At 36.0% G+C, this 26934-nt stretch overlaps 1 protein-coding gene across 8 annotated transcripts in view; it reads left to right on the top strand.

Annotated features, from left to right (window-relative positions):
• NAALADL2 (N-acetylated alpha-linked acidic dipeptidase like 2) overlaps window positions 1-26934 on the top strand; it is a 1538215-nt gene that overhangs the window by 1310239 nt on the left and 201042 nt on the right. The window lies entirely within an intron of this gene.

The raw sequence follows: 26934 nt of genomic DNA, 5'->3' as shown, positions 1-26934 counted from the left end.
TTAAGTCCCTCATTTCCTTCACAGTTGATTAAATACAGCCCTGAGAAAAGCACTGACTGACTGTCTAACAGAAAACTTTTCAGGAGGCTAACAGGCTCTGACCTCCAAGAAATGCTGTTGTTAAATTGACTTGAGACTTTACCAGAGAGACCGGATTTTACTAAGGACCATATTAAAGTTTGGATTCTTCATTATTGAGAAAACTTCTCTACCTCCAAGATCTGCCAATACCAGTTTTTCTTTTTCTATCTTGCAACTTGTTTTTTGTATGTCCTGAATTCTCAGGGATGCACAGAATGTTGATTGTGTTACGATGCCACTGGCTGCCATACCTTACCCCTATGTGTAGTCAGTATGCACCAGTAGAGCTGAACCAGTTATATCTGAAATAAGTTAGTAGAGTTGATAAATAGCTGCTGCTCTGAGCCCTGTGTGTGCCTTTCCCTCTTCCATAGTGGCTCCTCCTGGAACCTTCTCCAGGACTCCAGCTGAATGACTATGAAATTTATAATCACATATTGGTTCATGTGATACTTAAGAGAACTGCCTATCTCTCAAAAGAAAAGAGACAAGCTGAAGAGAAGAGAGCACTCAGCTAAACATTCAATGACTTGAGGTTATGGTGTTGCCTCCTTTACCTCATGGTTATTTAAACTTCATACGAAAATGTAGACCACATCTCTAGTGCCTAACTTAGTCAGTATAAGGATCTAAAATATTTGGGGGAGTTTTAGTTTCATATATTTTACCTAAAAAAATTAAAATATGATAGAATAGTGCATGAATTTAAAATTACTGAAGAAGAGATGAATTTACAGGCTAAGAGAAGTTCAGGGCAAGGGAAGATTTTAAATTACAATGTTACACACAGATGTGTCTTTTATTCGTATATGAAATGTATACAAGGTGAACATGCATTTCATTTTTTCTTACCTGTAAAGACTCTCAAAAATGTATAAGTCAATACTATACTCTATTATAATTTATAAGCAGTGTATTTTATAGTGGACAAGAGAGCAGATACTACCTGGGTTCATTTTCCAGCTCTACTGCTTGGGCAAGATACTTAAACTCCCTCTGTCTCAGTTTCTTTGTCTATAAAGTGGGATAATGGTAGTATCTACTTGATAGGGATTTTATGAGAACTAGTTGAACTACTATTTGCTGTGTGCTTTACTAGGATTAGATATTATTCATAATACATAAAGCATCATTTTCAATGCATATTATAGAACTCAAGTACTGACATAATTTTCTGTATTTTACAGTAACAATCTATAGATTTTTTTCACTTTGGGTAAAATCTAGGTATAAACGTATATCTTCTCCTTACCAGTCATTCTCAGGGAAGTGTAATATCACCACATCCCGCCTTAATACTTTAGCCACACAGAGCAGGCATGTCAGAATCTTTGAAACAATCAAGATGTTTAATATTTATTTTTAACCAGTACTTAGTTTAAAAATGTTTAGGAACTCTGGCTTAAATTACAAGTCCTCTTTCATGATCAGATTATTTCAAGCGTCAAGGGTGTTATGACCTTCTGCTAAGTAGTACTTAGCATATATATTGAAAATTCTGGTAAGCTTCCTACCAATCAGGAAATCTGTATTACCCTGACATTTTGCTGTGTAGGTATTACTTCTGTAGAAAAGTGTTTCAGGTAAGTAGTTTAATAGTTTTTATTATTTTGAAGTTGTGAAAGTGCCTACTAAGCTTCTTAGGCTGTATATTATTGAAGTAGTAGAACTGTGTAGTCAGATACAGTGTCGTAAATATAAGTGCATGTTTAAGACTCAGTTGACCAAAGCTGAAATTTCAGTTCTGACACAAGGTACTCAAAAATGGAAAAATTGAATAAATGCACTGAAAATCAACCTTTTTAATCTCTAAAGCTCACATGATGAAAGGTCCTAAAGGATTTAATCAGTACTTCTCACATTAAAATATTTTTTAGGACAGATTATATTAATCATAAAATTAAAATGTTGAGACTGATATAGAGTGCCAATTTTACATTTATTAATTAAGTATATAAAGACAAAACAAGTAAAAAATAAAAACTGCCATTTACTTTCAACTCATTTCATGAAAAGAAAAATGATTTAATATTAAAAGAGAGTTGAAAGAACACAAATTTAGAAAAAATACAGCTTTTTAAATAAAATATAGTTTTCGAAAAAAATTAACTTTCTGCAATGGATTATTTGTCCCATTTGTTATGGACTGGACTACAACACCACTCTATGAACTAGCATTAATGATCATAGAATTAACTGAGAGTGAGTGAATTAAAACCCTGGCAATGACTAAATGTGTTTCCTTTCGCAAATTTCTTCATCCTTCTCAGCCTCAGGTTCCTTCATCTGAAAATTGGAGACAATAATACCCGCTATATGGATTAACAGTTCTGGGCTTTATTCTGAGGTTTACATATATTAATTCATCAAATCATTATAACAACAATATGAGTGGTAAAATTTTTATACTCATTTTGCAGATGAGAAAGCTGAGGCACAGAAAATTTAATTAACTTGCCATATACCTAGTATTCAATAAATATTAAACATTCAATAATATTCATTAGTATTATTTATAGTGTATAAATGTGTATTTCATACAGAAGGATTCTATTTTTTAACATCTTTATTGGAGTATAATTGCTCTACAATGGTGTGTTAGTTTCTGCTGTATAACAAAGTGAATCAGCTATACGTATACATATATCCCCATATACTCTCCCTCTTGCAACTCCCTACCATCCTCCCTGTCCTACAGCTCTAGGTAGACACAAAGCACCTAGCTGATCTCCCTGTGCTATGTGGCTGCTTGCCACTAGCTATCGATTTTACATTTGGTAGTGTACATATGTCCATGCCACATTCTCACTTCGTCCCAGCTTACACTTCCCCCTCCCTGTGTCCTCAAGTCCATTCTCAACAACTGCTTCTTTCTTCCTGTCCTGCCCCTAGGTTCTTCAAAACCATTTTTTCTTTTTTTAGATTCCATATGTATGTGTTAGCATACAGTATTTGTTTTTATTTTTCTGACCTACTTCACTCTGTGTGGCAGACTCTAGGTCCACCCACCTCACTGCAAATAACTCAGTTTCGTTTCTTTTTATGCCTGAGTAATATTCCATTGTATATATGTGCCACATCTTAATCCATTCATCTGTGGATGGACACTTAGGTTACTTCCATGTCCTGGCTATTGTAAATAGAGCTGCAATGAACATTGGGGTACGTGACTCTTTTTGAATTATGGTTTCTCAGGGTATATGCCCAGCAGTGGGATTGCTGGGATGTATGGTAGTCCTATTTTTAGTATTTTAAGGAACCTCCATACTGTTCCCCATACTGGCTGAATTAATTTACATTCCCACCAGCAGTGCAAGAGGTTCCCTTTTCTCCACACCCTCTCCAACATTTATTGTTTCTAGATATTTTGATGATGGCCATTCTGACTGGTGTGAGGTGATACCTCATTGTAATTTTGATTTGCATTTCTCTAATAATTAGTGATGTTGAGCATCCTTTCATGTGTTTGTTGGCAATCTGTATATCTTCTTTTTTTTTTTAAGAAGATGTTGGGGTTGGAGTTTATTAATTAATTAATTAATTTTTTGCTGTGTTGGGTCTTTGTTTCTGTGCGAGGGCTTTCTCTAGTTGTGGCAAGTGGGGACCACTTCATTGCGGTGCAGGGGGCTCTCACTATCGCAGCCTCTCTTGTTGCAGAGCACAGGCTCCGGACGCGCAGGCTCGGTAGTAGTGGCTCACAGGCCTAGTTGTTCCGCGGCATGTGGGATCCTCCCAGACCAGGGCTCGAACCCGTGTCCCCTGCATTAGCAGGCAGATTCTTAACCACTGTGCCACCAGGGAAGCCCTGTATATCTTCTTTGGAAAAATGTCTATTTAGGTCTTCTGCCCATTTTTGGATTGGGTTGTTTGTTTTTTTTGATATTGAGCTGCATGAGCTGCTTGTATACTTTGGAGATTAATCCTTTGTGAGTTGCTTCACTTGCAAATATTCTCTCCCATTCTGAGGATTGTCTTTTCATCTTGTTTATAGTTTCCTTTTCTGTGCAAAAGCTTTTAAGTTTCATTAGGTCCCTTTTGTTTATTTTTGTTTTTATTTTCATTTCTCTAGGAGATGGGTCAAAAAGGATCTTGCTGATATTGATGTCATAGAGTGTTCTGCCTATGTTTTCCTCTAAGAGTTTGATAGTGTCTGGCCTTACATTTAGGTCTTTCATCCATGTTGAGTTTATTGTTGTTTATGGTGTTAGGAAGTGTTCCAATTTCATTCTTTTACATGTAGCTGTCCAGTTTTCCCAGCACCACTTATTGAAGAATCTGTCTTTTCTCCATTGTATATTCTTGCCTTCTTTATCAAAGATAAGGTGACCATATGTGCGTAGGTTTATCTCTGTGCTTTTCTATCCTGTTCCATTGATCTATATTTCTGTTTTTGTGACAGTACCATACTGTCTTGATGACTGTAGCTTTGTAGTATAGTCTGAAGTCCGGGAGCCTGATTCCTCCATCTCCGTTTTTTTCTCAATATTGTTTTCACTATTCTGTGCCTTTTGTGTTTCCATACAAATTGTGCAAATTTTTGTTCTATTTCTGTGAAAGATGCCATTAGTAGTTTGATAGGGATTGCATTGAATCTGTAGATTGCTTTGGGTATTATAATCATTTTCACAATGTTGATTCTTCAATCCAAGAATATGGTATATCTCTCCAACTATTTGTATCATCTTTAATTTCTTTCATCAGTGTCTTATAGTTTTCTGCATACAGATCTTTTGTCTTCTTAGGTAGGTTTATTCCTAGGTAATTTATTCTTTTTGTTGCATTGGTAAATGGGAGTGTTTCCTTGATTTCACTTTCAGATTTTTCAGCATTAGTGTATAGGAATGCAAGAGATTTCTGTGCATTAATTTTGTATCCTGCTACTTTACCAAATTCATTGATTAGCTCTAGTAGTTTTCTGGTAGCATCTTTAGGATTCTGTATGTATAGAATCATGTCATCTGCAAACAATGACAGATTTACTTCTTCTTTCTGATTTGGATTCCTTTTATTTCTTTTTCTTCTCTGATGGCTGTGGTTAAAACGTCCAAAACTATGTTGAATAATAGCAGTGAGAGTGGGCAACCTTGTCTTGCTCCTGATCTTAGAGGAAATGTTTTCAGTTTTTCACCATTGAGAATGATGTTGGCTGTGGGTTTGTCATATATGGCCTTTACTATGTTGAGGTAAGTTCCCTCTATGCCTACTTTCTGGAGGGTTTTTATCATAAATGGTTGTTGAATAGATGCAGAGTTTTCTGCATCTATTGAGATGATCATATGATTTTTATCCTTCAGTTTGTTAATATGGTGTATCACATTGATTGATTTGCATATATTGAAGAATCCTTGCATTCTTGGGATAAACCCCACTTGATCATGGTGTATGATCCTTTTAATGTGCTGTTGGATTCTGTTTGTTAGTATTTTGTTGAGGATTTTTGCATCTGTGTTCATCAGTGACATTGGACTGTAATTTTCTTTCTTTGTGACATCTTTGTCTGGTTTTCATATTAGGGTGATGGTCGCCTCATAGAATGAGTTGGGGAGTGTTCCTGCCTCTGCTATATTTTGGAAGAATTTGAGAAGGATAGTTCTTAGCTCTTCTCTACATGTTTGATAGAATTCACCTGTGAAGCCATCTGGTCCTGGGCTTTTTGTTGTTGGAAGATTTTTCATTACAGTCTCAATTTCAGTGCTTGTGATTTTTCTGTTTATATTTTGTATTTTTTCCTGGTTCAGTCTCAGAAGGTTGTGCATTTCTAAGAATTTGTCCATTTCTTCCAGATTGTACATTTTATTGGCATATAGTTTCTTGTTGTAATCTCTCATAATCCTTTGTATTTCTGCAGTGTCAGTTGTTACTGCTCCTTTTTCTTTTCTAATTCTATTGATTTGAGACTTCTCCCTTTTTTTCTTGATGAGTCTGGCTAATGGTTTATCAATTTTGTTTATCTTCGCCAAGACCCAGCTTTTAGTTTTATTGATCTTTTCTATCATTTCCTTCATTTCTTTTTCATTTATTTCTGATCTGATTTCTTTCCTTCTGTTAACTTTGGAGATTTTTTGTTATTCTTTCTCTAATTGCTTTAGGTATAGGTTTACATTGTTTATTTGGGATTTTTCTTGTTTTTTGAGGTCAGATTGTATTGCTAAAAACTTTCCTCTTAGAACTGCTTTTGCTGCATCCCATAAGTTTTGGGTCGTCATGTTTTCATTGTCATTTGTTTCCTGGTATTTTTTTAATTTCCTCTTTGCTTTCTTCAGTGATCTCTTGGTTATTTAGTAGTGTATTTTTTAGCCTCCATGTGTTTTTATTTTTTTACAGGTTATTTTCCTATAACTGATCTCTAGTCTCATAGCGTTGTGGTTGGAAAAGATACTTGATGCAATTTCAGTTTTCTTAAATTAACCAAGGCTTGATTTGTGACCCAAGATGTGATCTATCCTGGAGAATTTTCCATGAGCACTTGAGAAAAAAGTGTATTCTTTTTTTTTTTTTGGATGGAATGTACTATAAACGTCAATTAATTCCATCATGTTTAATGTATCATTGAAATCTTGTGTTTCCTTATTTATTTTCATTTTGGATGATCTGTCCATTGGTGAAAGTAGGGTGTTAAAGTCCCCTACTGTGATTGGGTTACTGTTGATTTCCCCTTTTATGGCTGTTAGCATTTGCCTTATGTATTTTGTTGCTCCTATGTTGGGTGCATAAATATTTACAACTGTTATATCTTCTTCTTGGATTGATCCCTTGATATTATTCCTTCTTTGTCTGTTGTAATAGTCTTTATTTTAAAGTCTATTCTGTCTACTATGAGAACTGCTACTCCAGCTTTCTTTTGATTCCCATTTGCATGGAATATCTTTTTCCATCCCCTCACTTTCAGTTTGTCTGTGTCCCTAGGTCTGAAGTGGATCTCTTGTAGAGAGTATATATATGGGTCTTGTTTTGTATCCATTCAGCCAGTCTATGTCTTTTGTTTGGAGCATTTAATCCATTTGCATTTAAGGTAGTTATCTATACGCATGTTCCTATTTCCATTTTCTTAATTGTTTTGGGCTTGTTATTGTAGGTCTTTTCCTTCTCCTGTGTTTCCTGCCTAGAGAAGTTCCTTTAGCATTTGATGTAAAGCTCGTTTGGTGGTGCTGAATTCTCTTAGGTTTTTCTTGTCTGTAAAGGTTTTAATTTCTCCAGTCTAATCTGAATGAGATCCTTGCTGACTAGAGTAACCATGGTTGTAGTTTTTTCCCTTTCATCACTTTAAATAGGTCCTGCCACTCCCTTCTGGCTTGCAGAGTTTCTGCTGAATGATCAGCTGTTAACCTTATGGGGATTCCCTTTTATGTTATTTGTTGTTTTTCCCTTGCTGCTTTTAATATTTTTTCTCTGTGTTTAATTTTTGATAGTTTGATTAATATGTGTCTTGGTATGTTTCTCCTTGCATTTATCCTGTATGGGACTCTCTGTGCTACCTGTACTTGATTGACTATTTTCTTTCCCATATTAAGGGAGTTTTTAACTATAATCTCTGGAAATATTTTCTCAGTCCCTTTCTTTTTCTCTTCTTCTGGGACACCTATAATTCGAATGTTGGTGCATTTAATGTTGTCCCAGAGGTCTCTGAGACTGTCCTCAGTTCTTCTCATTCATTTTTGTTTATTCTGCTCTGTGGTAGTTATTTCCACTATTTTATCTTCTAGGTCACTTATCCATTCTTCTGCCTCATTTATTCTGCTATTCCTTCTAGAGAATTTTTAATTTCATTTATTGTGTTGTTCATCATTTTTTGTTTGCTCTTTAGTTCTTCTAGGTCCTTGTTCAACTTTTCTTGTATTTTCTCCATTCTATTTCCAAGATTTTCTATCATCTTTACTGTCATTACACTGAATTCTTTTTCAGGTAGACTGCCTATTTCCTCTTCATTTGTTTGGTCTCATGGGTTTTTGCCCTGCTCCTTCACCTGTTGTGTGTTTCTCTGTCTTCTCATTTTGCTTAACTTACTGTGTTTGTGGTCTCCTTTTCGCAGGCTTCAGGTTCGTAGTTGCCGTTTGCTTTGGTGTCTGCCCCCAGTTGCTAACGTTGGTTCAGTGAGTTGTGTAGGCTTCCTGGTGGATGGAACTGGTGCCTATGTTCTGGTGGATGAGGCTGGATCTTTTCTTTTTGCTGGGCAGAACCACGTCTGGTGGTTGTTTTGGGGTGTCTGTGACCTAATTATGATTTTAAGCAGCCTCTCTGCTAATGAGTGTGATTGTGTTACTGTCTTGCCAGTTGTTTGGCATAGGGTGTCTAGTAGCTTGCTGGTTGTTGAGCGGAGCTGGGTCTTAGCATTAACATGGAGGTCTCTGGGAGAGCTTTCGCTATTTGATATGACTTGGAGCTGGGAGGTCTCTGGTGTACCAATGTCCTGAATGCAGCTCTCCCACCTCAGAGGCACAGTCCTGACACCTGGCCGGAGCACCTAGACCCTGTCAGCCACACGGTTTGCAAAGGAGAAATCATCTCAGGAATGTTGCTTTGCCAAAGATCACTCAGCAAGGGATGGTGAGTGTCCCTGGCCAGGCAAGCTTGCATCATTGTTTGTCGCATTATGAAGATAGGCTGCCTGAAATGGCCTCAGCAAAGCTGCCACCTGAGTACATCATTAGTAGAAAGGGTCTATAGGCAGTGGAAGTCATTCAGACAGGCACAGCAAAGAAGACCAGAAGGATTCTTTATTTACCATAGACAAACATATATTGTATATTTATTACATAAATAGTATATATAATATAAAATATTTGTATCTTTTAGTGTAATAAACATATTCATAATACATAAGTAGTAAATATTTTATTTTAAATTATTGTATTTATTTATGCAATACTTATACATTTATTATATTTACTCAGATTAATTAATAAGAACCTTGTTATTATTATTGCTATTGTTATTAAAGTACCTATTACTGACATATTTTTAATATCTATATTCATTTATATTATCCTGCATGCCAACATGAGGTTTCTGGAGCAGAGATCAGACTTATTATTATTTACAGCAGTAACATCATTTGGTTCCTTACATCCCATTTTCTTCCCCTTCTGAGGCAGTAAGAGCCAGATAGACAGGCTTGCATGCTATAACAAAGTACAAGAACCCTGAAAATATGAATTTATAAGTTTATAGGTACGTTGTTTCCCTCCCCTCCTAAGAGAGGGAAAGAAGCTTCCTTTCCCTAAGGTAGATAAATTCTCCTTAGAAAGGGAAGGGGATGGTGGGATTCTTCCCCATTGGAATGTAATATTACATATGTAATGTTATGAATGTAATGTAATGGTATGTTTCCAGGGTTCTGGGTTTTATCCCCTTTAAAGAGTAAACACAGATTTACCTCCAGAAAGGTAAATCTCTTCAGGTTTCTCTCACTATTCAGTCATCATTTAATTTCCAAGGCTTGTTATTTAATACAGGTTCCAGTAAAATGTGCTCATAAAATCTTAGCCATGCAGCTATACATGAGGATTTCCTTTATGACAGTACAGTACATAATAGGCATTCAGTAAATGATAGCTACCAAAATCATTATTATTGAATTCACTGTTCTCTAGATAGACTTTGTTTTAGACTTTTAGTATTCCTCCTACATACCAAAAGCTTTAAAGTTTTATTTTAATTTGCAGTTTCAGGAGAATTAAAGATGAGGATATTATGTATAAACATGTTCATTTTATAAATCCTTGAAATTTCTGATATTATTTAGTAATTAACACTTGTTGAATTAATAAAATGTTACTTTTGAGACTATACATGCCCTATTCCTCCCTTTCCTGTGGATATTAAGAAAGACTTCATTAATTTCACTAACAAAAAGCCATTTCTATATAATACACATTTAGCTTAGCCTTGGAAAGTGTAGAGACAAGAAAGGGAAATGAAACAATTTATCTGTGACTATGTTCACTCAACAAGTACCATAAAACAACTGAACAAGCAGTGATTTATGTGTGGAATTTTATTATGGATTTTTAAACCTTAAAATGATCTCTATTGTATCCAATTTAGTTTTATACTAAACTGGGCACTCATTTTTGTCTTGCAATTTCTATAGTATCTGCTCTAATATCTAGCACTGACTGCTAATCTGGCTTGATTTTCACATTTGAGATGCAGGATTATGGAATGTGAGTAGCAGCAGATTGGAGGTGAAGATCTGAATTCCAATCCAGGTCGTACTACCTAGTAGCAGAATCTATCTAGTTAGATAATCTCTGAATCTCAGTACTTTTTCATAAAATGAGGGTAATGATAACACCACTTTTCTGATCTTAAACAACTGTGACTATCAAAAATAATGTATATCAAAGCAACACAGAAAACTTTAAAACATGGAATATATTTGTAAGAAATCATGGGGATAAGAAGACAACAGCCAAAATTTTAATGATTGTAAATAGCTGTGTAGGAGATGATACAAAAATTATCAACATGATCAATACCTCAGATCCTATTAGAATGATAAATAGGTGATATTATGGACAATTTTATAACAATATATTTCATAATTTAGATGAAATAGACAAATTATTTGAAAACCAAAACTTACACTTGAAGAAGAGAAAGAAAAATCTCTGTGGGATGATAGTAATGTCCCTTATCTAGGAAAGTTGCTTTCCTTTAAGACATAATTTATACACAATAAAATGCACACATTTTATGTGTTAAGTTAGATAGGTTTTGACAATTTTATACCTATGTAAACACCTTCCAAAACAGACAACTCCTTGAATTTGTAGCTAATCCACAACTACTACTTAATTAGAACAGTTTCAATGTGTACCTCACCTTAGGGTTATTTTACAAATGTATAATCCTTCAATTTTATGGTTATTCTTGAAAAGAGGAGAAGCAAGAATAAAGTCTAAATTAGAATTGAATCTTGAGGTCTGTTACTAGCAATAACCTTCCCAGGCTTTAGTATAGAAAGCCCATTGAAGACATGAAGTTAGTAATTGTAGTGTGGTGAAGTGGTTGTCCCCAAAACAGTATGTCACCTGGAACCTGTGAATGGGACCTTATATGGGGAAAGAGTCTGTGTGGATGTAATTAAATTATGGATTTGAGATAAAATCATCCTGAATTATCTGGGTGGGCTTTCAATCCAATGACAAGTATCTCTATCACTGACAGAAGACACACAGAAACAAGGCCATTTAAAGAAAGAGGCAGAGATATGAGTTATGCAGCCACAGTCAAAAAGCTAGAAGAGCCTAGGAAGGAATCGCCCCTAAAGTCTCAGGGAATGAATACAGGGGTTCAGGGCCACTGGTGATAAATATGCACAACGAAGAGCCTATAGGCAGTCAGTTGCTGGTTTCAGAAAAAGGCTGCTGATTTCTTATCTTTCTGTTTTATAAGCTGATACTTTATTATATTTATTTACTTATTTTTTTGTAAGTATGTACTACAGGGCATCACAGCTACAGAGAACTCTATTTAGGAGTGAATAGAAAAATACAACAATAAATAGTTATATTTATTTTTTCCTTCCTAATGTGAAACTATGCTGCATTGGTCCCTTGCACAGTGTTAGCAAGTGGCAGCAAGTTGATTGCTCCTCCCTCTTCTTTTGCTGGAAACAAACACACAAAAAACAAAAGAATTCTCATGGAAGTTTAAGGGATAGAATGTAAAAAGAGATGAGTTATCTCTTATAACTCATCTGTAGAGTTAATAACAACTCTTTATAGAGTTAATGTTATGAGATCCTAGAAGTTGCGGGGCTGATAAGTGGGACTTTGGATCAGTCATTTTTTGTCAACTTGTTAATACAACATTTGCAGGGTTCCTCCCCCGATCATGTTCTTTGTGCTGGATTGGCATGTGTTATTCTTCTATCCATAATGGCAGCACAGATATGGAAGCATTAGCAAACACTACTCATTGGTTTTACCATATGGAATAATTAATATTTATTAAGAAAGCTTAATAAGCCATATCTATGCACTTAATCTTAATTATTTACCATCAAAATATTATTTACCATTAAAATATAAGTAAACTAAAGGCATTTATTATAACAATGCCTTAATTTGTGAAATACTCTGATAAGAGCATCTTTTATTGTTTGGTTCTTTGTTGTTGTACCTTAGCTTTCCCTGCCTCCTGATCTGTCTAGAAAGTGTGATGTGAAAAACAAAACAAAATAAAACATAAGCATAGACTATTTAACTAGTGATGCACAGTTTGTATTTATTAATAGGTAAGACAGGTGCACAGTCAATGATTAAGGGAGGAAAAAAGGCAAAATAAGTAAAACTGATTAGCTTGAAAATGTCTAAAGTATGAAGACTGGGTCCTATAAAAGTATTGTGTTGGCATGTAAGAACTTCAAGAACAAAAATAAATCATGAATTCAATGGAATAATTCACAAAGGCTACTATTATGATTATTATCCCCATCTCAAAAGTACTTTACAAGAAAAGGCAAAATGTTTAAGAAAGACACACACAGAGCTAATTTTTAGTGTTGGTTTTCTAATAAATATTTTTTGACTTTGTAAAAATTATTTAATCTGAATTTTCCATGTTTTGCTTTGTATATTTGGGTTGAATTAAGATTTCTAATATCTTATCCAGGTCTCAAATTAGGATGCTAAATAAATATGAATAGAACTATGAAGGTGCCTTTAATATTCTCAATAAAGCCAACGCTATGGCCCATCCTAGAACTTGAAAAAAATAATTGAAATGAAAAACATGAGTGAATTCAGAAAATAATGTCCTGATGTTGTTCTATATTTGACCCTTGGATTGTTACACTTCTATTTAGACTCCACATCATCTCAGGTCTGTTTTACTTTGAATAGTGATGAGAATGTTATGCTTCAAAAATTGTGGCTCTAATTACCTTTTTCCTCAGCCCAGTGTGTCATGAATGTCAGTGCCATTCAAATCTTGCAAGTGTTTTAATTTCATATATTAAAATTAAGTGTTGGTGTGTATATTCTCTGATTGCAGAAAGGAGAATATTGCAATGAAGGAAGTGCACATGGAACGTTTTAGATTCAATTTTATTTAGTGTAATCAGGGAGTCTTTGATTATATCCTTCAAACTGTGCATAGTGTTTATGCCACTTAGAGAGTAGACTAGGACTTGGAGGGAATTGGAAGAAGAGGTGAGGGAAATCTTTTCCTACTTAAATGCAAAAGCACAGAATCTCAGGCTATGAGAAACTTTGGCAGTGAGGAGGAGGTATGTGGCATAGGAATGAAAGTGTGGGCTGTGGAGTCAGAGAGACTTGAGTTTAAATCTAGCTCTACTACTTACTTATAGTATGATCTTGAGCAACTGTCTGAAATTCATTGGTTGTCAGTTCCCCAATTTGTAAAGACAGGGTAATAATAGTTTCTACCTTAAAAGTAATTTTGTGGATTAAATTAAGTGATATGTGTAGAGTGCTTAGCCTAGTATTGGTATATGGAAAAGGCAATTATTATCCTATTCATTCCAGGTCACGCTCATTGGGTGCCAACTGTATAAAAGAAAGTGCGTGCAGACTATTTTTGTCTCGTTCAGCACCCACTAAGCCCACATGGACTAAATATTTTAAATGGTTATTTCTGGAAAAAAATGCAAAGGGTATATTTTAGTATGGTAGTGAGTTAAAGTTTAGTGGACTCAATCCAGTTTAGAGCTGAATTACCCATAACCTTTGTTTTTGTGTTTTTTCCTTTCTTCACCTCTATCTACCTACTAACATTGTCTTCCACCATATTTTTAGCCTGCCTTCATTTCATCCTTTTTCACCAATGACTCATCTACATACAACTCTGGTTTCTGGGTAACTTTAGTGAGCTTTGAATTCCTTTCCTTTCAGACCGTGATCTATTTACTTCCCCCAAATTTTCTGGTATTTTTTTAAATCTCTTTTTATCTTCTGGATGTTTTCTCTTATATTAAAAATATATCCACATTAATCCAGTCTAAAACACAACAAATAAACTCTTTCTCGATTCTTTTACTCTCTGTAGTTAATGATCAATTTTTCTAACTTCTCAGCCTAATCTTAATTTCTAGAGAGAATAATGTAGTTCATAGTTGATGTTTCCTTTCTTCTCTTCACATTTATTCTCTCAATGGATTGCATTGTCTCCTGCACTCAAGAATCCACAGAGACCCCTCCAACAAAGAACATGAAGAATCTCTGAAATGCTACTTCTAACGAATAACTTTTATCTTATCATATTTCTTCACTTCCTTTGAAGCATTGATTATTTATTCCTGAACAGTCTTTACCTTTTTGACTCTCATGAAATCACACTCACCTGGTTATCTTAACATTTCTCTGATGATTCCATCTATAATGTCATTGTGGGTTTTATTTTTATTCTCCCACTCAAATATCAGTGCCATTCAGAGAACTTGTTGTTATTCAGAGTGTCATCTGTGCTATACTCAGTATACTTCTAAGTCTGCATGTAGTCCCCTTTTACATTTTAACTACCATGTACATGCTTTTCAAATTATTGTTATATCTTAAGTCTAGAATTTAGTCTTTAACCAAATTGGTGTTGAATGACATCCCTCATTTTCTGGGACAACATCACATGGATGTCCCACAAACACATCACCTCCAATTTTATCACTCATTTTATCAAATCTAGAAATACTTGCAATCTTGACCCCTTTTTAAGGTTTCTAACTCCAGTTAATTACTAAGTAGTACCAATTTTATCTCAAACATTTATCAAATACATCCCCTCCTCTCTGTTTCTACTACCACTGTCCTGGCTTAACTTCTCACTCTTTCTCACTGTATTACTGCAGTAGTCTTCTGTCTATGCTTCCTGTTTCCATCGTCTCTCTTTTAAATTTATTCCCCACATATGCATTAGTGTGTGCTATCCTGAACACACACTTGAAAATATCACTTGCTCTGTTCAAAACCCTCCAAGGACTTCCTATTACCTACAGAAATGGTTTTCAAACTTTGTTTTAACAACTGTAGGTTTTAAAAGAAAAAATTCACATAGAAATATACAAATACAAATACATATACAAATACAGATTTTTAGTAATTTAAATTTCAAAACTCTAAATCTTGGTTATATAGAAAAGCAATTCCTAGCAAGTGTGATAAAAATCAAACACCATCCAGTACTAGTGTAGTCTTTTCCTCCTTACTGAGCATTTTATATGCTTTGTTATTTTGCTTGATCCTGACATGAGCTCTCTGGTGTTAGAAGGGCAAGTATATTTACATTTCAGCTTTTTGGAGGATGATATTAAGCTTGAGAGATTAATGACTTACTTAAGCTTGTCTGGCAGTCTTAAACTAATTTAATAAGAAAAGAGTCTCAAGTCTTAAAAAGCTCATGGTATAGTGATAAAAACAGAAATATAACAAAAATGTAATAAATGGTGAGTAAAAAACAAACACAAGGTGATATGGAAAGACTGACAAGAGAACTATGAATTCTGATGGGTTGGTAAGGATCGAGGAAAACAGTTATAGAAAGAAGCCTGATAAACAGATAAAGAAAAAAACATTCCAGGCAGAAGAAGAAATGGCACAAAGGGACAGAGATAGTGAAGGTAAGGATGAATTCAAGGTTTGGTGAGTAGACTGCTGTGACTTAAGCAGTAGCTATATGAAAATAGTGCAAATAAGTTTATGGGAAAGAAAGACTTGTTTAAAGGTGAAAGAAGATAGGTTGGGATTTGTTTGTGAAATATACTAATGAGTTTGGACTTTCCTCTACAGACAATAAGGACCATAGTTTGGGTGAAAGTAATGAGTAACTGGACTATGGCAACAAATAAGAACTTGTAGAGAATTGTCTAAACATATAGATTAGAAAGAAATTGGCTAGTGTAGTTCTGTGGTACTAAGGTTGCAAGAAATGGGAGGCAAGAATGACATAAAATTTCACATTTGGGTAAAATGTAGGTATTATGCTATTATCCAAGGTAAGAAATTAAGGTGACAATGGGGGAACACATGCTCATGATTTGCAACATGAGTTGATGTGTCTGAAAGTTCTTGTAGGCAAAAAATGATGAACTAAAAACAGGAACTAAGCTAGAGATAAAGATTTGGGAATTATCAATCTGAATTTAGTCATTGAAGCCAGAAAAGTAGACCAAACCACCTAGAGAGACTGTGATAAGGAGAAGATTGGGTAGACCACCTAGAAACAATAAAGGCTCAAAAAGGAAAAGAGAATCCAGTTATAGGTAGAAAATAATATATAAATGGAGAACCAGCAGAGTCAAATCATGGACTTTAGGAAAAAGAGTTGAAAGAAGAAAGGTGTGCTAAATATTGTTAAATGTTACAGAAAGGACAAGTAAGTTTAGAGACTGGGGAGACACACTGAATTTTAAACTAGATCCTGGATAGACTTTTCTTATCAATATCACTTCTTCTGTGATAGTCTTACTATGATCTCCATGTGACATACATACAATATTAAGTTCTGTATATCTTAACTTACTCTTTCATTTCAGTTTATCAATGAATGAAAGTGCTAAATGAAAGTGCTATCTAAATGAAAGTGCTCTCTAAATGGTTAGTGGTGTTTTACTTGCCTCTGTTCATCAACAGGTGGGAGCCATTATCAAACAACGATCAATCATAGTTAACTTGATAACAGTGAAAATCTTTCACAAAGCGTATATTCTTCTTTTTAATCTTTTCATTATTTTTTATGTCAGGATATATAAATAACTGTTCATAAATGATGATTATTATATTGAAAAGGAATAGTAGTGTCTTAATATTTTCAAAGACATTGATGTTAGATCTATTATCGTCCAAATCACATTAGATTAAATTCCATGAAATTAAGGACAGCATCCTGCATTTAGTGTAGGAGCTGGCATACAGTAAGTGTCAAATGCATATTTTTTAAATGCTTCAAAAAATGAGGCACTAGAAACAAACAATGGTGTGAAAGAGATAGGTGAAGGAACCAGAAAGAGAAGGAGATTATATTAGAGAATAAGGCACATATGGATAATTTAAATTAATATGTTCTGCTTTTGAATAATTGAAAGTTCAATAAAAACCTCATTAATTATAACTCCCAATTTCTATTCTTATGGGATCATTCATTTTGAGGTTCGCTGATATTTTACTTTTACACTATTTATGAAGTTTTGTTTTGCTAAGTATACTAATCAGATAAAATTATTTCAACTTTATTTACAACTACTCATGGGGCAAACTTTTTAAGAACTTCAAGCTTAATTATTAAATGAAAATGAATGCTGCAAATTGTCCATGTCATACTTTCACTAAAGTCAATTCAGAGATACCTCTATGCAAATTGTACACTGTTTCTCCCAGGATCACATAAAGTCTTTGGATTTCCTTTAGTTCAGCATCATACTATAATCACTACCCCATCATTACCACCCTCACCATCATTATTATGATATTGATTGTTTTTATCAACATCATCAATGTTATTAACATAGTGTCTCCTATGTAGCAGGATTGGACTGTTCACAACACCTCTGTGAAATATATGTTATTCTCCAAATTTCTTAGATGCTGTAACTAATCCTTGGGAGATTAAGATGCTTAATATGGCACAACTGTTAAGTGGCAAAACCAAAATTTTAACCTATTTCTATGTTGACTGCCCAAAATACCTCCACAAAACCCTGTTGATAAACAAAATTAAGTGTATTAGACCTATTTCAGTAAAGAAGAATACCACCTTGACTGAGTGTATTAGTTTCCTAGGGTTGCCATAACAAAGCACAAAAGATTGAGTGACTTATACAACAGACATATATTGTCTTAACATTTTAAGGTGTTATCAGGGTTGGTTTTTCCTGAGGTCTGTGACAGAGAATCAGTTCCAAGCCTCTTCACCAGTTTCTGGTGATTTTGAGGCAATCTTTTGAGTTCTTTGGCTTGTAGACACATCACTCCAATCTGTGGCTTCATGTTTGAATGCTTTTCTCCCTGTGTACAAACTTGTCTCTAAATTTCCTCTTTTTATAAGGACACCAGTCACATTGTACTAGAGACCAACTCTATTCCAGTATGACCTCATTCTAACTTAGTTATTTATGCAGTGACCTATTTCTAAATAAGATCACATTCTGAGGTACTAAAGGTTAGGATTTCACATATGAATTATTCAACCCATAGCACTGAGTTTTAGTAGTCTCTCAAACTGGGGAGAAATTAGGAAAGGGCATTTATGATATTTTAGGCCTTGGCTGTGTGGTTTTATGGCAGGTCTTAAAAACTGGAATACTGGTTGGAACTGGGCAGTTTCTAAAATTACTTTTAGATTGGTAGGTAAAATGAGGAGAGGAACATAAACAAGTTTTGACAAATAAGCGTTAGTCTTGATAGGTAAGCTATTTGGTTGATTCATGGTCTTATTATCGAAAAGTGCATATATCCTGGAGCAAACAGCTAAATTACTTTATTTTTTTAATCACAGTATTGTTCAAAAGAGGGGCTTAAGTGTCTGCTTGATCACAGAATTATTTAATATATGAAGACTTACAGTTACATTGCTTTCATTTCTCATGTGTATGACTTCTGAGTCTATCAACTACAGCATCCTAACTTTCTTTCCCACTATTGATATATCCCAATGTAGTCTGTTCTGTTGTTGGATTACTCTAATAAGTAGTTCTAATAGAATTCAAATTAAATTTGTTATCCTATGTGGTTATTGTTGGTGTAGACTTGATTTAATCTATCTTTCCCATGATAGATTTTGAAAAATTTACCTACCTATATATCTACCATCTATTTTTCTTTCTTTCTGTATATCTATCACCTGCATAAGTACATATATTCTGTCCCAATCTTATATTTTTTAAGACAAATAAGTTTAGTTACTTCGGGTTTTCAAATGAAAATTATATGTAGATAATAATTGTTTCATAGTATACTTATAATGTTGATAACAGAGCATTGTTTTAGGTATTGTCTTAGTCCATTTGAGCTGTTATAACAAAGTACCACAGACTGAGTGGCTTGTAAACAACAAAAATTTATTTCTTAAGTTCTGGTGGCTGGAAGTCCAAGATCAGAGTGCCAGCATGGTTAGGTGAGAGCCCTCCTCCAGGTTGCAGAATTCTTATTGTATCCTCACATAAGGGGCTAGGGAGTTCTGTGATGTCTCTTTTATAAGAACACTAGTTCCAGTTATGAGAACAAAGCCCTCATGACCTAATCACATCCCTAAGGCCCCACCTCCTAATACTGTTACTTTGGACATTAGGATTTCAGCATATGAATGGGGGGGACATAAATATTCAGACCATAGAAGATAGCTACCTTATCAACTTCCCGTGTCCTCTTGCATCCTGAAATTTATCTGCACCTGCAAGTACAGAATGATTAATTACAATAACTTGATTAATTTCAACCATCTTAACGCTAAGAGTCTGATACAACGTTACTACATTATTGGCAGGACATAAAGCCATGAGGCCATTCTACTCAAAACATATCCTACTATTGTTTTGAAGTAAGTTTTGCAGTATTTAAAATATTATGCACCCTGTTGACTAGACATTTTTTTTTATTAAAAACATTCCATTCTACCAGTCTTTAAGCATAATTTTTTTTAAATCTTTATTGGAGTATAATTGCTTTACAATGGTGTGTTATTTTCTGCTTGGTAACAAAGTGAATCAGTTATACATATACATATGTTCCCATATCTCTTCCCTCTTGCGTCTCCCTGCCTCCCACCCTCCCTATCCCACCCCTCTAGGTGGTCACAGAGCACCGAGCTGATCTCCTTGTGCTATGCAGCTGCTTCCCACTAGCTATCTATTTTACAGTTGGTAGTGTATATATGTCCATGCCACTCTCTCACTTTGTCACAGCTTACCCTTCCCCCTCCCCATATCCTCAAGTCCATTCTCAAGTAGGTCTGTGTCTTTATTCCTGTCTTACCACTAGGTTCTTCATAATTTTTTTTTTCTTAAATTCCATATATATGTGTTAGCATAGGGTATTTGTCTTTTGCTTTCTGACTTACTTCACTCTGACAGACTCTAGGTCTATCCACCTCATTACAAATAGCTCAATTTCATTTTTTTTTATGGCTGAGTAATATTTCATTGTATATATGTGCCACATTTTCTTTAACCATTCATCCGATGATGGATACTTAGGTTGTTTCCATCTCTGGGCTATTCTAAATAGAGCTGCAATGAACATTTTGATACATGACTCTTTTTGAATTATGGTTTTCTCAGGGTATATGCCCAGTAGTGGGATTGCTGGGCCATATGGTAGTGCTATTTGTAGTTTTTTAAGGAAATTCCATACTGTTCTCCATAGTGGCTGTACCAATTCACATTCCCACCAGCAGTGCAAGAGTGTTCCTTTTTTCCACACTTTCTCCAGCATTTAGTGTTTCTAGATTTTTTGATGATGGCCATTATGACTGGTGTGAGATGATATCTCATTGTAGTTTTGATTTGCATTTCTCTAATGATTAATGATGTTGAGCATTCTTTCATGTGTTCGTTGGCAGTCTGTATATCTTCTTTGGAGAAATGTCTATTTATGTCTTCTGCCCATTTTTGGATTGGGTTGTTTGTTTTTTTGTTATTGAGCTGTATGAGCTGCTTGTAAATCTTGGAGATTAATCTTTTGTCAGTTGCTTCATTTGCAAATATTTTCTCCCACTCTGAGGGTTGTCTTTTGATCTTTTTTATGGTTTCCATTGCTGTGCAAAAGCTTCGAAGTTTCATTAGATCCCACTTGTTTACTTTTGTTTTTATTTCCATTTCTCTAGGAGGTGGGTCAAAAAGGATCTCGCTGTGATTTATGTCATAGAGTGTTCTGCCTATGTTTTTCTCTAAGAGTTTGATAGTTTCTGGCCTTACATTTAGGTCTTTAATCCATTTTGAGTTAATTTTGGTATATGGTGTTAGGGAGTGATCTAATCTCATACTCTTCCATGTAGCTGTCCAGTTTTCCCAGCACCACTTATTGAAGAGGCTGTCCTTTCTCCACTGTACATTCCTGCCTCCTTTATCAAAGATAAGGTGACCATATGTGCATGGGTTTATCTCTGGGCTTTCTATCGTGTTCCATTGATCTATCTTTCTGTTTTTGTGCCAGTACCATACTGTCTTGATTACTGTAGCTTTGTAGTATAGTCTGAAGTCAGGGAGCCTGATTCCTCCAGCTCCATTTTTCATTCTCAAGATTGCTTTGGCAATTCGGGGTCTTCTGTGTTTCCATACAAATTGTAAAATTTTTTGTTCTAGTTCTGTGAAAAATGCCAGTGGTAGTTTGATAGGGAATGCATTGAATCTGTAGATTGCTTTGGGTAGCAGAGTCATTTTCACAATGTTGATTCTTCCAATCCAAGAATGTGGTATACCTCTCCATCTAGTTTTATCATCTTTAATTTCTTTCATCAGTGTCTTATAATTTTCTGCATACAGGTCTTTTGTCTCCTTAGGTAGGTTTATTCCTAGATATTTTATTTTTTTTGTTGCAGTGGTAAATGGGGGTGTTTTCTTGATTTCACTTTCAGATTTTTCAGCATTAGTGTATAGGAGTGCCAGAGATTTCTGTGCATTAATTTTGTATCCTGCTATTTTACCAAATTCATTGATTAGCTCTAGTAGTTTTCTGGTAGCATCTTTAGGATTCTCTATGTATAGTATCATGTCATCTACAAACATTGAAAGCTTTACTTCTTCTTTTCCAATTTGGATTCCTTTTATTTCCTTTTCTTCTCTGATTGCTGTGGCTAAAACTTCCAAAACTATGTTGAATAAGAGTGGTGAGAGTGGGCAACCTTGCCTTGTTCCTCATCTTAATGGAAAGGCTTTCAGTTTGTCACCATTGAGGACGATATTGGCTGTGGGTTTGACATATATGGCCTTAATTATGTTGAGGAAAGTTCCCTCTATGCCTACTTTCTGGAGGGTTTTTTATCCTAAATGGGCGCTGAATTTTGTCGAAAGCTTTCTCTGCATCTATTGAGATGATCATATGGATTTTCTCCTTCAATTTGTTAATATGGTGTATCACGTTGATTGGTTTGCATATATTGAAGAATCCTTGCATTCCTGGAATAAATCCCAGTTGATCATGGTGTATGATCCTTTTAATGTGCTCTTGGATTTTGTTTGCTAGTATTTTGTTGAGGATTTTTGCATCTATGTTCATCAGTGATATTGGCCTGTAGTTTTCTTTCTTTGTGACATCCTTGTCTGGTTTTGGTATCAAGGTGATGGTGGCCTCGTAGAATGAGTTTGGGAGTGTTCCTCCCTCTGCTATGTTTTGGAAGAGTTTGAGAAGGATAGGTGTTAGCTCTTCTCTAAATGCTTGATAGAATTGACCTGTGAAGCCATCTGGTTCTGGGCTTTTGTTTGTTGGAAGATTTTAATCACAGTTTCAATTTCAGTGCTTGTGATTGGTCTGTTCATATTTTCTATTTCTTCCTGATTCAGTCTTGGCAGGTTGTGCATTTCTAAGAATTTGTCCATTTCTTCCAGGTTGTCCCTTTTATTGGCATAGAGTTGCTTGTAGTAATTTCACATGATCTTTTGTATTTCTGCAGTGTCAGTTGTTACTTCTCCTTTTTTCATTTCTAATTCTATTGATTTGAGTCTTCTCCCTTTTTTTCTTGATGAGTCTGGCTAATGGTTTATCAATTTTGTTTATCTTCTCAAAGAACCAGCTCTTAGTTTTATTGATCTTTGCTATCATTTCCTTCATTTCTTTTTCATTTATTTCTGATCTTATTTTTATGATTTCTTTCCTTCTGCTAAATTTGGGTTTTTGTTGTTCTTCTTTCTCTAATTGCTTTAGGTGCAAGGTTAGGTTGTTTATTTGAGATGTTTCCCGTTTCTTAAGGTAGGATTGTGTTGCTATAAACTTCCCTCTTAGAACTGCTTTTGCTGCATCCCATAGGTTTTGGGTCATCATGTCTCCATTGTCATTTGTTTCTAGGTATTTTTTGAGCTCCTCTTTGATTCTTTCAGTGATCACTTCGTTATTAAGTAGTGTATTGTTTAGCCTCCGTGTGTTTGTATTTCTTACGTATATTTTCCTATAATTCATATCTAGTCTCATAGTGTTGTGGTCGGAAAAGATACTTGATACAATTTCAATTTTCTTAATTTACCAATGCTTGATTTGAGACCCAAGATATGATCTATCCTGGAGAATGTTCCATGAGCACTTGAGAAAAATGTGTATTCTTTTGTTTTTGGATGGAATATCCTTTAAATATCAATGAAGTCCATCTTGTCTATTGTATCATTTAAAGCTTGTGTTTCCTTATTTATTTTCATTTTGGATGATCTGTCCATTGCTGAAAGTGGGGTGTTAAAGTCCCCTACTATGAATGTGTTACTGTCCATTTCCCCTTTTATGGCTGTTAGTATTTGCCTTATGTATTGAGGTGCTCCTATGTTGGGTGCATAAGTATTTACAATTGTTATATCTTCTTCTTGGATTGATCCATTGATCATTATGTAATGTCCTTCTTTTTCTCTTCTAATAGTCTTTATTTTAAATTCTATTTTGTCTGATATGAGAACTGCTACTCCAGCTTTCTTTTGGTTTCCATTTGCATGGAATAACTTTTTCCATCCCCTTACTTTCAGTCTGTATGTGTCTCTAGGTCTGAAGTGGGTCTCTTGTAGACAGCATATAGATGGGTCTGTTTTTGTATCCATTCAGCCAATCTGTGTCTTTTGATGGGAGCATGTAGTCCGTTTACATTTAAACTAATTATCAATATGTATGTTCCTATTCCCATTTTCTTAATTGTTTTGAGTTCATTATTGTAGGTCTTTTCCTTCTCTTGTGTTTCTTGCCTAGAGAAGTTCCTTTAGCATTTGCTGTAAAGCTGGTTTGGTGGTGCTGAACTCTCTCAGCTTTTGCTTGTCTGTAAATATTTTAATTTCTCCATCAAATATGAATGAGATCCTTGCTGGGTAGAGTAATCTTGGTTGCAGGTTTTTCTCCTTCATCACTTTAAATATGTCCTGCCAGTCCCTTCTGGCTTGCAGAGTTTCTGCTGAAAGATCAGCTGCTAACCTTATGGGGATTCCCTTGTGTTTTATTTGTTTTTCCCTTGCTGCTTTTAATATGTTTTCTTTGTGTTTAATTTTTGACAGTTTGATTAATATGTGTCTTCGCATATTTCTCCTTGGATTTATTCTGTATGGGACTGTCTGTGCTTCCTGGACTTGGTTAACTATTTCCTTTCCCATATTAGGGAAGTTTTCAACTATAATCTCTTGAAAAATTTTCTCAGTCCCTTTCTTTTTCTCTTCTTCTTCTGGGACCCCTATAATTCGAATGTTGGTACGTTTAATGTCCCAGAGGTCTCTGAGACTGTCCTGTGTTCTTTTCATTCTTTTTTCTTTATTCTGCTCTGCAGTAGTTATTTCCACTATTTTATCTTCCAGGTCACTTATCCAGTCTTCTGCCTCAGTTATTCTGCTATTGATCCCATCTAGAGTATTTTTAATTTCATTTATTGTGTTGTTCATCATTGCTTGTTTCATTTTTAGTTCTTCTAGGTCTTTGTTAATTGTTTCTTCCATATTGTCTATTCTATTTTCAAGATTTTGGATCATCTTTACTGTCTTTATTCTGAATTCTTTTTCAGGTAGACTGCCTACTTCCTCTTCATTTGATAGGTCTGGTGGGTTTTTATCTTGCTCCTTCACCTGCTGTGTGTTTTTCTGTCTTCTCATTTTGCTTATCTTACTGTGTTTGGGGTCTCCTTTTTGCAGCTTGCAGGTTCGTAGTTCCCATTGTTTTTGGTGTCTGTCCCCAGTGGCTAAGGTTGGTTCAGTGGGTTGTGTAGGCTTCCTTCCTGGTGGAAGGGACTAGTGCCTGTCTTCTTGTGGATGAGGCTGGGTCTTGTCTTTCTGGTGGGCTGCTCCACGTCTGGTGGTGTGTTTTAGTGTGTCTGTGGACTTATGATATTAGGCAGCCTCTCTGCTAATGGGTGGGGTTTTGTTACTGTCTTGCTAGTTGTTTGGCATAGGGTGTCTAGCACTGTAGCTTGCTGGTCGTTGAGTGAAGCTGGGTGCTGGTGTTGAGATGGAGATCTCTAGGAGATTTTAGCCATTTGATATTATATGGAGCTGGGAGGTCCCTTTTGGACCAGTGTCCTGAAGTTGGCTCTCCCACCTCAGAGGCCCAGCACTGACTCCTGGCTGCAGCACCAAGAGCCTTTCATTCACATGGCTCAGAATAAAATGGAGGAAAAGTAGAAAGAAAGAATTAGTAGAAGAAGAAAGAAAGACAGAGAGAAAGAAAGAAAGAAAGAAAGAAAGAAGAAAGAATGGAGGGAGGGAGGGAGGGAAGGAGGGAGGGAGGGAAGCAAAGAGGGAGGGAGGCAAGAAGGAAGGAAGGAAGGAGGGAAGGAAGGAAAAGAAAGAAAGAAAGAAGATAAAGTAAAATAAAATAAAGTAAGATAAAATAAAATAAAGTTATTAAAATAAAAAATAATTATTAAGAAACAAAAATTAAAGAAAACAAAGACATAAAAAATGGACAAATAGAACCCTAGGACAGATGGTGGAATCAAAGCTATACAGACAAAATCTCACAACGAAGCATACACATATGCACTTACAAAAAGAGGAAGAGAGGAAAAAATCATACATCTTGCTCTCAAAGTCCACCTCCTCAATTTGGTGTGATTCATTGTCTAAAGGAGGGAAGGAAGGAAAGAAAGAAAGGAAGGAACAAGATAAAGTAAAATAAAGTAAGATAAAATAAAGTTATTAAAATATAAAATAATTATTAAAAAAGAAAAAAAAAAAGGACAGATAGAACCCTAGCACAAATGGTGGAAGGAAAGCTATACAGACAAAATCACACAGAAGCATACACACATACACTCACAAAAAGAGGAAAAGGGGAAAAAATGATAAATCTTGCTCTCAAAGTCCACCTCCTCAACTTGGGATGATTCGTCATCTATTCATGTATTCCACAGATGCAGGGTACGTCAAGTTGATTGTGGAGCTTTAATCCGCTGCTTCTGAGGCTGCTGGGAGAGATTTCCTTTTCTCTTCTTTGTTCTCACAGCTCCCGGGGCTCAGCTTTGGATTTGGCCCCGCCTCTGTGTGTAGGTCGCTGGAGGGCATCTGTTCTTCGCTCAGACAGGATGGGGTTAAAGAAGCAGCTGCTTCGGGGACTCTGGCTCAGTCAGGTCGGGGGGGGAGGGGTATGGAGTGCGGGCCGAGACTGCAGCGGCAGAGGCCGGCGTGATGTTGCACCAGCCTGAGGCACGCCGTGCGTTCTCCCAGGGAAGTTGTCCCTGGAACCCGGGACCCTGGCAGTGGCGGGCTGCACAGGCTCCCCGTAAGGGAGGTATGGAGAGTGACCTGTGGTTGAACACAGACTTCTTAGTGGCTGCAGCAGCAGCCTTAGTGTCTTATGCCCGTCTCTGGGGTCCGCGCTGTTAGCCGCAGCTCACGCCCATCTCTGGAGCTCCTTTAAGCAGCGTTCTTAGTCCCCTCTCCTCACGCATCAGGAAACAAAGAGGGAAGAAAAAGTCTCTTGCCTCTTCGGCAGGTCCACACTTTTCCCCGGACTCTCTCCCGGGTAGCTGTGGTGCACGAACCCCCTGCAGGCTGTGTTCATGCCGCCAACCCCAGTCACCTCCCTGCGCTCCGACCAAAGCCCGAGCCTCAGCTCCCAGCCCCGCCTGCCCTGGCGGGTGAGCAGACAAGCCTCTCGGGCTGGTGAGTGCCTGTCAGCACTGATCCTCTGTGTGGGAATCTCTCCGCTTTGCCCTCCACACCCCTGTTGCTGCCCTCTCCTCCGCTACTCCGAAGCTTCCCCCCTCCGCCACCCGCAGTCTCCACCCGCGAAGGGG

Source organism: Mesoplodon mirus (genome assembly GCF_964341445.2).
Source record: "Mesoplodon mirus genome assembly, chromosome: 6".
In the NCBI taxonomy this organism is placed as follows: domain Eukaryota; kingdom Metazoa; phylum Chordata; class Mammalia; order Artiodactyla; family Ziphiidae; genus Mesoplodon; species Mesoplodon mirus.
The sequence above is the reverse complement of the archived record's forward strand: the minus strand, read 5'-3'. Positions and strand labels throughout refer to the sequence as shown.